Here is a 12,684-nt window from a genome sequence, read left to right on the forward strand (position 1 = left end):
TTCGGACCACATGAACCAAGTTTCTGTGCATCTGCAACTGTGTGTGACTCGCTACTATCTGTTTGCAAGTGTGTAACAGGTAGGTGATCATTCAGTTTCTATACATGTATTGCCTTTTCGTTGTCTTACAGGCTTTCAGGACCAATGGCTCCCCTCTTCCTGATAGTGTATTCAGCCAACAAGGGTCTTTCTATTTCCACTGTGGGTGTGGCTCGCTATCAATCTGTCTGCAAGTGTGTAACAGGTAGGTGATCATTCAGTTTCTATACATGTTTTGACTTTCTTTTTTTGTCTTACACGTTTTTCGGACCGCATGAACCAAGGGTCTGTGCAACTGTGTGTGGCTCGCTACTATCTGTTTGCACATGTGTAACAGGTAGGTGATTATTCAGTTTCTATACATGTATTGACTTTCTTTTTTTGTCTTAAAGGTCTTTCGGACCGCATGAACCAAGGGTCTGTGCAACTGCAACTGTGTGTGGCTCGCTACTATCTGTTTGCAAGTGTGTAACAGGTAGGTGATCATTCAGTTTCTATACATGTATTGACTTTCATTTTTTGTCTTAAAGGTCTTTCGGACCACATGAACTAAGGGTCTGTGCATCTGCAACTGTGTGTGACTCGCTACTATCTGTCTGCAATTGTGTAACACGTAGGTGATCATTCAGTTTCTATACATGTATTGCCTTTTCGTTGTCTTACAGGATTTCAGGACCAATGGCTCCCCCCTTCCTGATAGTGTATACAGCCAACAAGGGTCTTTCTATTTCCACTGTGTGTGTGGCTCACTATCAATCTGTCTGCAAGTGTGTAACAGGTAGGTTATCATTCAGTTTCTATACATATATTGCCTTTTCGTTGTCTTACAGGCTTTCAGGACCAATGGCTCCCCCCTTCCTGATGGTGCATACAGCCAACAAGGGTCTGTCCATTGCAAATTTGTGTGTGGTTTGCTATCAATCTGTCTGCAAGTGTGTAACAGGTAGGTGATCATTCAGTTTCTATACATGTATTGACTTTCTTTTTTTGTCTTACAGGTTTTTCGGACAGCATGATCCCCTCCCTCCCTTCCTGATGGTGGATCTGTCCTTCAAGGATCTGTGCATCTGCAACTGTGTGTGGATCGCTACTATCTGTTTGCAAGTGTGCAACAGGTAGGTGATCATTCAGTTTCTATACATGTATTGAGTTTCTTTTTTGTCTTACAGGTTTTTCGGACCGCATGAACCAAGCGTCTTTCCATTGCCACTGTGTGTGTGGCTCGCTATCAATCTGTCTGCAAGTGTGTAACAGGTAGGTGATCATTTAGTTTCTATACATGTATTAACTTTCTTTTTTTGTCTTACAGGTTTTTCGGACAGCTTGATCCCCTCCCTCCCTTCCTGATGGTGGATCTGTCCTTCAAGGGTCTGTGTATCTGCAACTGTGTGTGACTCGCTACTATCTCTCTGCAAGTGTGTAACAGGTAGGTGATCATTCAGTTTCTATACATGTATTGCCTTTTCGTTGTCTTACAGGCTTTCAGGACCAATGGCTCCCCCCTTTCTGATAGTGTATACAGCCAACAAGGGTCTTTCTATTTCCACTGTGGGTGTGGCTCGCCATCAATCTGTCTGCAAGTGTGTAACAGGTAGGTGATCATTCAGTTTCTATACATGTATTGACTTTTTCTTTTTTTGTCTTACAGGTTTTTCGGACCGCATGAACCAAGGGTCTGTGCATCTGCAACTGTGTGTGACTCGCTACTATCTGTTTGCAAGTGTGTAACAGGTAGGTGATCATTCAGTTTCTATACATGTATTGCCTTTTCGTTGTCTTACAGGCTTTCAGGACCAATGGCTCCCCCCTTCCTGATAGTGTATACAGCCAACAAGGGTCTTTCTATTTCCACTGTGTGTGTGGTTCGCAATCAATCTGTTTGCAAGTGTATAACAGGTAGGTGATCATTCAGTTTCTATACATGTATTGCCTTTTCGTTGTCTTACAGGCTTTCAGGACCAATGGCTCCCCCCTTCCTGATAGTGTATACAGCCAACAAGGGTCTTTCTATTTCCACTGTGTGTGTGGTTCGCAATCAATCTGTCTGCAAGTGTATAACAGGTAGGTGATCATTCAATTTCTATACATGTATTGCCTTTTCGTTGTCTTACAGGCTTTCAGGACCAATGGCTCCCCCCTTCCTGATAGTGTATTCAGCCAACAAGGGTCTTTCTATTTCCACTGTGGGTGTGGCTCGCTATCAATCTGTCTGCAAGTGTGTAACAGGTAGGTGATCATTCAGTTTCTATACATGTTTTGACTTTCTTTTTTTGTCTTACACGTTTTTCGGACCGCATGAACCAAGGGTCTGTGCAACTGTGTGTGGCTCGCTACTATCTGTTTGCACATGTGTAACAGGTAGGTGATCATTCAGTTTCTATACATGTATTGACTTTCTTTTTTTGTCTTAAAGGTCTTTCTGACCACATGAACCAAGGATCTGTGCATCTGCAACTGTGTGTGACTCGCTACTATCTGTTTGCGAGTGTGTAACGGGTAGGTGATTATTCAGTTTCTATACATGTATTGACTTTCTTTTTTTGTCTTACAGGTTTGTCGGACCACATGAACCAAGGGTCTGTGCATCTGCAACTGTGTGTGACTCGCTACTATCTGTTTGCGAGTGTGTAACGGGTAGGTGATTATTCAGTTTCTATACATGTATTGACTTTCTTTTTTTGTCTTACAGGTTTGTCGGACCACATGAACCAAGCGTCTGTGCATCTGCAACTGTGTGTGGCTCGCCATCAATCTGTCTGCAAGTGTATAACAGGTAGGTGACCATTCAGTTTCTATACATGTATTGCCTTTTCGTTGTCTTACAGGCTTTCAGGACCAATGGCTCCCCCCTTCCTGATGGTGCATACAGCCAACAAGGGTCTGTCCATTGCAAATTTGTGTGTGGCTTGCTATCTATCTGTCTGCAAGTGTGTAACAGGTAGGTGATCATTCATTTTCTATACATGTATTGACTTTCTTTTTTTGTCTTACAGGTTTTTCGGACAGCATGATCCCCTCACTCCCTTCCTGATGGTGGATCTGTCCTTCAAGAATCTGTGCATCTGCAACTGTGTGTGACTCGCTACTATCTCTCTGCAAGTGTGTAACAGGTAGGTGATCATTCAGTTTCTGTACATGTATTGCCTTTTCGTTGTCTTACAGGCTTTCAGGACCAATGGCTCCCCCCCTTCCTGATAGTGTATACAGCCAACAAGGGTCTTTCTATTTCCACTGTGGGTGTGGCTCGCCATCAATCTGTCTGCAAGTGTGTAACAGGTAGGTGATCATTCAGTTTCTATACCTGTATTGACTTTTTCTTTTTTTGTCTTACAGGTTTTTCGGACCACATGAACCAAGGGTCTGTGCATCTGCAACTGTGTGTGACTCGCTACTATCTGTCTGCAAGTTTGTAACAGGCAGGTGATCATTCAGTTTCTATACATGTATTGACTTTCTTTTTTTGTCTTACAGGTTTTTCGGACCACATGAACCAAGGGTCTGTGCATCTGCAACGGTGTGTGGCTCGCTTCTATCTGTTTGCAAGTGTGTAACAGGTAGGTGATCATTCAGTTTCTATTCATGTATTGACTTTCTTTTTTTGTCTTATACGTCTTTCGGACCACATGAACCAAGCGTCTGTGCATCTGCAACTGTGTGTGACTCGCTACTATCTGTCTGCAAGTGTGTAATAGGTTGGTGATCATTCAGTTTCTATACATGTACTGACTTTCTTTTTTTGTCTTAAAGGTCTTTCGGACCTCATGAACCAAGAGTCTGTGCATCTGCGACTGTGTGTGACTCGCTACTATCTGTTTGCAAGTGTGTAACAGGTAGGTGATCATTCAGTTTCTATACATGTATTGCCTTTTCGTTGTCTTACAGGCTTTCAGGACCAATGGCTCCCCCCTTCCTGATAGTGTATACAGCCAAAAATGGTCTTTCTATTTCCACTGTTTGTGTGGCTCGCCATCAATCTGTCTGCAAGTGTATAACAGCTAGGTGATCATTCAGTTTCTATACATGTATTGACTTTCTTTTTTGTCTTACAGCTTTTTCGGACCGCATAAACCAAGGGTCTTTCCATTGCCACTGTGTGTGTGGGTCGCTATCAATCTGTCTGCAAGTGTATAACATGTAGGTGATCATTCAGTTTATATTCATGTATTGACTTTCTTTTTTTGTCTTACAGGTTTTTCGGACAGCATGATCCCCTCCCTCCCTTCCTGATGGTGGATCTGTCCTTCAAGGGTCTGTGTATCTGCAACTGTGTGTGACTCGCTACTATCTCTCTGCAAGTGTGTAACAGGTAGGTGATCATTCAGTTTCTGTACATGTATTGCCTTTTCGTTGTCTTACAGGCTTTCAGGACCAATGGCTCCCCCCCTTCCTGATAGTGTATACAGCCAACAAGGGTCTTTCTATTTCCACTGTGGGTGTGGCTCGCCATCAATCTGTCTGCAAGTGTGTAACAGGTAGGTGATCATTCAGTTTCTATACATGTATTGACTTTTTCTTTTTTTGTCTTACAGGTTTTTCGGACCACATGAACCAAGGGTTTGTGCATCTGCAACTGTGTGTGACTCGCTACTATCTGTCTGCAAGTTTGTAACAGGCAGGTGATCATTCAGTTTCTATACATGTATTGACTTTCTTTTTTTGTCTTGCAGGTTTTTCGGACCACATGAACCAAGGGTCTGTGCATCTGCAACGGTGTGTGGCTCGCTTCTATCTGTTTGCAAGTGTGTAACAGGTAGGTGATCATTCAGTTTCTATTCATGTATTGACTTTCTTTTTTTGTCTTATAGGTCTTTCGGACCACATGAACCAAGCGTCTGTGCATCTGCAACTGTGTGTGAGTCGCTACTATCTGTTTGCAAGTGTGTAACAGGTAGGTGATCATTCAGTTTCTATACATGTATTGACTTTCTTTTTTTTGTCTTAAAGGTCTTTCGGACCACATGAACCAAGGGTCTGTGCATCTGCAACTGTGTGTGACTCGCTACTATCTGTCTGCAAGTGTGTAATAGGTTGGTGATCATTCAGTTTCTATACATGTACTGACTTTCTTTTTTTGTCTTAAAGGTCTTTCGGACCTCATGAACCAAGAGTCTGTGCATCTGCGACTGTGTGTGACTCGCTACTATCTCTCTGCAAGTGTGTAACAGGTAGGTGATCATTCAGTTTCTATACATGTATTGCCTTTTCGTTGTCTTACAGGCTTTCAGGACCAATGGCTCCCCCCTTCCTGATAGTGTATACAGCCAACAAGGGTCTTTCTATTTCCACTGTGGGTGTGGCTCGCCATCAATCTGTCTGCAAGTGTGTAACAGGTAGGTGATCATTCAGTTTCTATACATGTATTGACTTTTTCTTTTTTTGTCTTATAGGTTTTTCGGACCACATGAACCAAGGGTCTGTGCATCTGCAACTGTGTGTGACTCGCTACTATCTGTCTGCAAGTGTGTAACAGGCAGGTGATCATTCAGTTTCTATACATGTATTGACTTTCTTTTTTTTGTCTTACAGGTTTTTCGGACCACATGAACCAAGGGTCTGTGCATCTGCAACGGTGTGTGGCTCGCTTCTATCTGTTTGCAAGTGTGTAACAGGTAGGTGATCATTCAGTTTCTATTCATGTATTGACTTTCTTTTTTTGTCTTATAGGTCTTTCGGACCACATGAACCAAGCGTCTGTGCATCTGCAACTGTGTGTGACTCGCTACTATCTGTTTGCAAGTGTGTAACAGGTAGGTGATCATTCAGTTTCTATACATGTATTGCCTTTTCGTTGTCTTACAGGCTTTCAGGACCAATGGCTCCCCCCTTCCTGATAGTGTATACAACCAAAAATGATCTTTCTGTTTCCACTGTTTGTGTGGCTCGCCATCAATCTGTCTGCAAGTGTATAACAGGTAGGTGATCATTCAGTTTCTATACATGTATTGACTTTTTTTTTTGTCTTGTAGGCTTTTCGGACCGCATGAACCAAGGGTCTGTGCATCTGCAACTGTGTGTGACTCGCTACTTTCTGTGTGCAAGTGTGTAACAGGTTGGTGATCATTCAGTTTCTATACATGTATTGACTTTCTTTTTTGTCTCAAAGGTCTTTCGGACCACATGAACCAAGGGTCTGTACATCTGCCACTTTGTGTGACTCGCTACTATCTGTCTGCAAGTGTGTAACAGGTAGGTGATCATTCAGTTTCTATACATGCATTGACTTTCTTTTTTTGTCTTACAAGTTTTTCGGACCACATGAACCAAGGGTCTGTGCATCTGCAACTGTGTGTGACTCGCTACTATCTGTCTGCAAGTGTGTAACAGCTAGGTGATCATTCAGTTTCTATACATGTATTGACTTTCTTTTTTTGTCTTACAGGTTTTTCGGACCGCATAAACCAAGGGTCTTTCCATTGCCACTGTGTGTGTGGGTTGCTATCAATCTGTCTGCAAGTGTGTAACATGTAGGTGATCATTCAGTTTATATACATGTATTGACTTTCTTTTTTTGTCTCAAAGGTCTTTCGGACCACATGAACCAAGGGTCTGTGCATCTGCAACTGTGTGTGACTCGCTACTATCTGTCTGCAAGTGTGTAATAGGTTGGTGATCATTCAGTTTCAATACATGTATTGACTTTCTTTTTTTTATCTTATAGGTTTTTCGGACCTCATGAACCAAGGGTCTGTGCATCTGCAACTGTGTGTGACTCGCTACTATCTGTCTGCAAGTGTGTAACAGGTAAGTGATCATTCAGTTTCTATACATGTATTGACTTTCTTTTTTTGTCTTGCAGGTTTTTCGGACCGCATGAACCAAGGGTCTGTGCATCTGCAACTGTGTGTGACTCGCTACTATCTGTCTGCAAGTGTGTAACAGGTTGGTGATCATTCAGTTTCTATACATATATTGACTTTCTTTTTTTGTCTTAAAGGTCTTTCGGACCACTTGAACCAAGGGTCTGTGCATCTGCAACTGTGTGTGACTTGCTACTTTCTGTCTGCAAGTGTGTAACAGCTAGGTGATCATTCAGTTTCTATACAAGTATTGACTTTCTTTTTTTGTCTTACAGGTCTTTCGGACCGCATAAACCAAGGGTCTTTCCATTGCCACTGTGTGTGTGGGTCGCTATCAATCTGTCTGCAAGTGTGTAACATTTAGGTGATCATTCAGTTTATATACATGTATTGACTTTCTTTTTTTGTCTCAAAGGTCTTTCGAATCACATGAACCAAGGGTCTGTGCATCTGCAACTGTGTGTGACTCGCTACTATCTGTCTGCAAGTGTGTAATAGGTTGGTGATCATTCAGTTTCTATACATGTGTTGACTTTCTTTTTTTTATCTTACAAGTTTTTCGGACCTCATGAACCAAGGGTCTGTGCATCTGCAACTGTGTGTGACTCGCTACTATCTGTCTGCAAGTGTGTAACAGGTAAGTGATCATTCAGTTTCTATACATGTATTGACTTTCTTTTTTTGTCTTGCAGGTTTTTCGGACCGCATGAACCAAGGGTCTGTGCATCTGCAACTGTGTGTGACTCGCTACTATCTGTCTGCAAGTGTGTAACAGGTAGGTGATCATTCAGTTTCTATACATGTATTGACTTTCTTTTTTTGGCTTACAGGTTTTTCGGACCGCATGAACCAAGGGTCTTTCCATTGCCACTGTGTGTGTGGCTCGCTATCAATTTGTCTGCGAGTGTGTAAAAGGTAGGTGATCATTCAGTTTCTATACATGTATTGACTTTCTTTTTTGTCTTAAAGGCCTTTCGGACCACATGAACCAAGGGTCTGTGCGTCCGCAACTGTGTGTGACTCGCTACTATCTGTCTGCCAGTGTGTAACAGGTAGGTGATCATTCAGTTTGTATACATACATTGCCTTTTCGTTGTCTTACAGGCTTTCAGGACCAATGGCTCCCCCCTTCCTGATAGTGCATACAGCCAACAAGGGTCTTTCCATTGCCACTGTGTGTGTGGCTCGCTATCAATCTGTCTGCAAGTGTGTAACAGGTAAGTGATCATTCAGTTTCTATACATGTATTGACTTTCTTTTTTTTGTCTTTCAGGTTTTTCGGACCGCATGAACCAAGGGTCTGTGCATCTGCAACTGTGTGTGACTCGCTACTATCTGTCTGCAAGTCTGTAACAGGTAGGTGATCATTCAGTTTCTATACATGTATTGACTTACTTTTTTTGTCTTGAAGGTCTTTCGGACCACATGAACCAAGGGTCTGTGCATCTGCAACTGTGTGTGACTCGCTACTATCTGTCTGCCAGTGTGTAACAGGTAGGTGATCATTCAGTTTCTATACATGTATTGACTTTCTTTTTTTGTCTTGCAGGCTTTTCGGACCGCATGAACCAAGGATCTGTGCATCTGCAACTGTGTGTGACTCGCTACTATCTGTTTGCAAGTGTGTAACAGGTAGGTGATCATTCAGTTTCTATACATGTATAGACTTTCTTTTTTTGTCTTACAGGTTTTTCGGACCTCATGAACCAAGGGTCTGTGCATCTGCAACTGTGTGTGACTCGCTACTATCTGTCTTCAAGTGTGTAACAGGTAGGTGATCATTCAGTTTCTATACATGTTTTGACTTTCTTTTTTTTTCTTACAGGTTTTTCGGACCACGTGAACGAAGGGTCTGTGCATCTGCAACTGTGTGTGACTCGCTACTATCTTTCTGCAAGTGTGTAACAGGTAGGTGATCATTCAGTTTATATACATGTATTGACTTTCTTTTTTGTCTCAAAGGTCTTTCGAACCACTTGAACCAAGGGTCTGTGCATCTGCAACTGTGTGTGACTCGCTACTATCTGTCTGCAAGTGTGTAATTGGTTGGTGATCATTCAGTTTCTATACATGTATTGACTTTCTTTTTTGTCTTAAAGGTCTTTCGGTCCGCATGAACCAAGGGTCTTTCCATTGCCACTGTGTGTGTGGCTCGCTATCAATCTGTCTGCAAGTGTGTAACAGGTAGGTGATCATTCAGTTTCTAAAAAAGCATTGACTTTCTTTTTTTGTCTTACAGGTTTTTCGGACCACATGAACCAAGGGTCTGTGCATCTGCAACTGTGTGACTCGCTACTATCTGTCTGCAAGTGTGTAATAGGTTGGTGATCATTCAGTTTCTATACATGTATTGACTTTCTTTTTTTGTCTTACACGTTTTTTGGACCTCATGAACCAAGGGTCTGTGCATCTGCAACTGTGTGTGACTCGCTACTATCTGTCTGCAAGTGTGTAACAGGTAGGTGATCATTCAGTTTCTATACATGTTTTGACTTTCTTTTTTTTTTCTTACAGTTTTTTCGGACCACATGAACCAAGGGTCTGTGCATCTGCAACTGTGTGTGACTCGCTACTATCTTTCTGCAAGTGTGTAACAGCTAGGTGATCATTCAGTTTCTATACATGTATTGACTTTCTTTTTTTGTCTTAAAGGTCTTTCTGTCCGCATGAACCAAGGGTCTTTCCATTGCCACTGTGTGTGTGGCTCACTATCAATCTGTCTGCAAGTGTGTAACAGGTAGGTGATCATTCAGTTTGTATACATACATTGCCTTTTCGTTGTCTTACAGGCTTTCAGGACCAATGGCTCCCCCATTCCTGATGGTGCATACAGCCAACAAGGGTCTTTCCATTGCCACTGTGTGTGTGGCTCGCTATCAATCTGTCTGCAAGTGTGTAACAGGTAGGTGATCATTCAGTTTCTAAAAAAGCATTGACTTTCTTTTTTTGTCTTACAGGTTTTTCGGACCACATGAACCAAGGGTCTGTGCATCTGCAACTGTGTGACTCGCTACTATCTGTCTGCAAGTGTGTAATAGGTTGGTGATCATTCAGTTTCTATACATGTATTGACTTTCTTTTTTTGTCTTACACGTTTTTTGGACCTCATGAACCAAGGGTCTGTGCATCTGCAACTGTGTGTGACTCGCTACTATCTGTCTGCAAGTGTGTAACAGCTAGGTGATCATTCAGTTTCTATAAATGTATTGACTTTCTTTTTTTGTCTTAAAGGTCTTTCTGTCCGCATGAACCAAGGGTCTTTCCATTGCCACTGTGTGTGTGGCTCGCTATCAATCTGTCTGCAAGTGTGTAACAGGTAAGTGATCATTCAGTTTCTTTACATGTATTGACTTTCTTTTTTTGTCTTGCAGGCTTTTCGGACCGCATGAACCAAGGGTCTGTGCATCTGCAACTGTGTGACTCGCTACTATCTGTCTGCAAGTGTGTAAAAGGTAGGTGATCATTCAGTTTCTATACATGTATTGACTTTCTTTTTTGTCTTAAAGGTCTATCGGACCACATGAACCAAGGGTCTGTGCATCTACAACTGTGTGTAACTCACTGCTATCTGTTTGCAAGTGTGTAACAGGTCGGTGATCATTCAGTTTCTATACATGTATTGACTTTCTTTTTTTGTCTTGCAGGCTTTTCGGACCGCATGAACCAAGGGTCTGTGCATCTGCAACTGTGTGTGACTCGCTACTATCTGTCTGCAAGTCTGTAACAGGTAGGTGATCATTCAGTTTCTATACATGTATTGACTTTCTTTTTTTGTCTTACAGGTTTTTCGGACCGCATGAACCAAGGGTCTTTCCATTGCCACTGTGTGTGTGGCTCGCTATCAATCTGTCTGCAAGTGTGTAACAGGTAGGTGATCATTCAGTTTCTATACATGTATTGACTTTCTTTTTTGTCTTAAAGGTCTTTCGGACCACATGAACCAAGGGTCTGTGCATCCGCAACTGTGTGTGACTCGCTACTATCTGTCTGCCAGTGTGTAACAGGTAGGTGATCATTCAGTTTCTATACATGTATTGACTTTCTTTTTTTGTCTTGAAGGTCTTTCAGACCACATGAACCAAGGGTCTGTGCATCTGCAACTGTGTGTGACTCGCTACTATCTGTCTGCCAGTGTGTAACAGGTAGGTGATCATTCAGTTTGTATACATACATTGCCTTTTCGTTGTCTTACAGGCTTTCAGGACCAATGGCTCCCCCCTTCCTGATAGTGCATACAGCCAACAAGGGTCTTTCCATTGCCACTGTGTGTGTGGCTCGCTATCAATCTGTCTGCAAGTGTGTAACAGGTAGGTGATCATTCAGTTTCTATACATGTTTTGACTTTCTTTTTTTGTCTTACAGGTTTTTCGGACCACATGAAACAAGGGTCTGTACATCTGCCACTTTGTGTGACTCGCTACTATATGTCTGCAAGTGTGTAACAGGTAGGTGATCATTCAGTTTCTATACATTCATTGACTTTCTTTTTTTGTCTTACAGGTTTTTCGGACCACATGAACCAAGGGTCTGTGCATCTGCAACTGTGTGTGACTCGCTACTATCTGTCTGCAAGTGTGTAACAGGTAAGTGATCATTCAGTTTCTATACATGTATTGACTTTCTTTTTTTGTCTTACAAGTTTTTCGGACCACATAAACCCAAGGGTCTTTCCATTGCCACTGTGTGTGTGGGTCGCTGTCAATCTGTCTGCAAGTGTGTAACAGGTAGGTTATCATTCAGTTTATATACATGTATTGACTTTCTTTTTTGTCTCAAAGGTCTTTCGAACCACATGAACCAAGGGTCTGTGCATCTGCAACTGTGTGTGACTCGCTACTATCTGTCTGCAAGTGTGTAATAGGTTGGTGATCATTCAGTTTCTATACATGTATTGACTTTCTTTTTTGTCTTAAAGGTCTTTCGGTCCGCATGAACCAAGGGTCTTTCCATTGCCACTGTGTGTGTGGCTCGCTATCAATCTGTCTGCAAGTGTGTAACAGGTAGGTGATCATTCAGTTTCTATACATTCATTGACTTTCTTTTTTTGTCTTACAGGTTTTTCGGACCACATGAACCAAGGGTCTGTGCATCTGCAACTGTGTGTGACTCGCTACTATCTGTCTGCAAGTGTGTAACAGGTAAGTGATCATTCAGTTTCTATACATGTATTGACTTTCTTTTTTTGTCTTACAAGTTTTTCGGACCACATAAACCCAAGGGTCTTTCCATTGCCACTGTGTGTGTGGGTCGCTGTCAATCTGTCTGCAAGTGTGTAACAGGTAGGTTATCATTCAGTTTATATACATGAATTGACTTTCTTTTTTGTCTCAAAGGTCTTTCGAACCACATGAACCAAGGGTCTGTGCATCTGCAACTGTGTGTGACTCGCTACTATCTGTCTGCAAGTGTGTAATAGGTTGGTGATCATTCAGTTTCTATACATGTATTGACTTTCTTTTTTGTCTTAAAGGTCTTTCGGTCCGCATGAACCAAGGGTCTTTCCATTGCCACTGTGTGTGTGGCTCGCTATCAATCTGTCTGCAAGTGTGTAACAGGTAGGTGATCATTCAGTTTCTATACATGTATTGACTTTCTTTTTTTGTCTTACAGGTTTTTCGGACCACATGAACCAAGGGTCTGTGCATCTGCAACTGTGTGACTCGCTACTATCTGTCTGCAAGTGTGTAATAGGTTGGTGATCATTCAGTTTCTATACATGTATTGACTTTCTTTTTTTGTCTTACACGTTTTTTGGACCTCATGAACCAAGGGTCTGTGCATCTGCAACTGTGTGTGACTCGCTACTATCTGTCTGCAAGTGTGTAACAGGTAGGTGATCATTCAGTTT

The sequence above is a fragment of the Salminus brasiliensis genome, chromosome 4 (genome assembly GCF_030463535.1).
Source record: "Salminus brasiliensis chromosome 4, fSalBra1.hap2, whole genome shotgun sequence".
NCBI classification, from domain to species: Eukaryota; Metazoa; Chordata; class Actinopteri; order Characiformes; family Bryconidae; genus Salminus; species Salminus brasiliensis.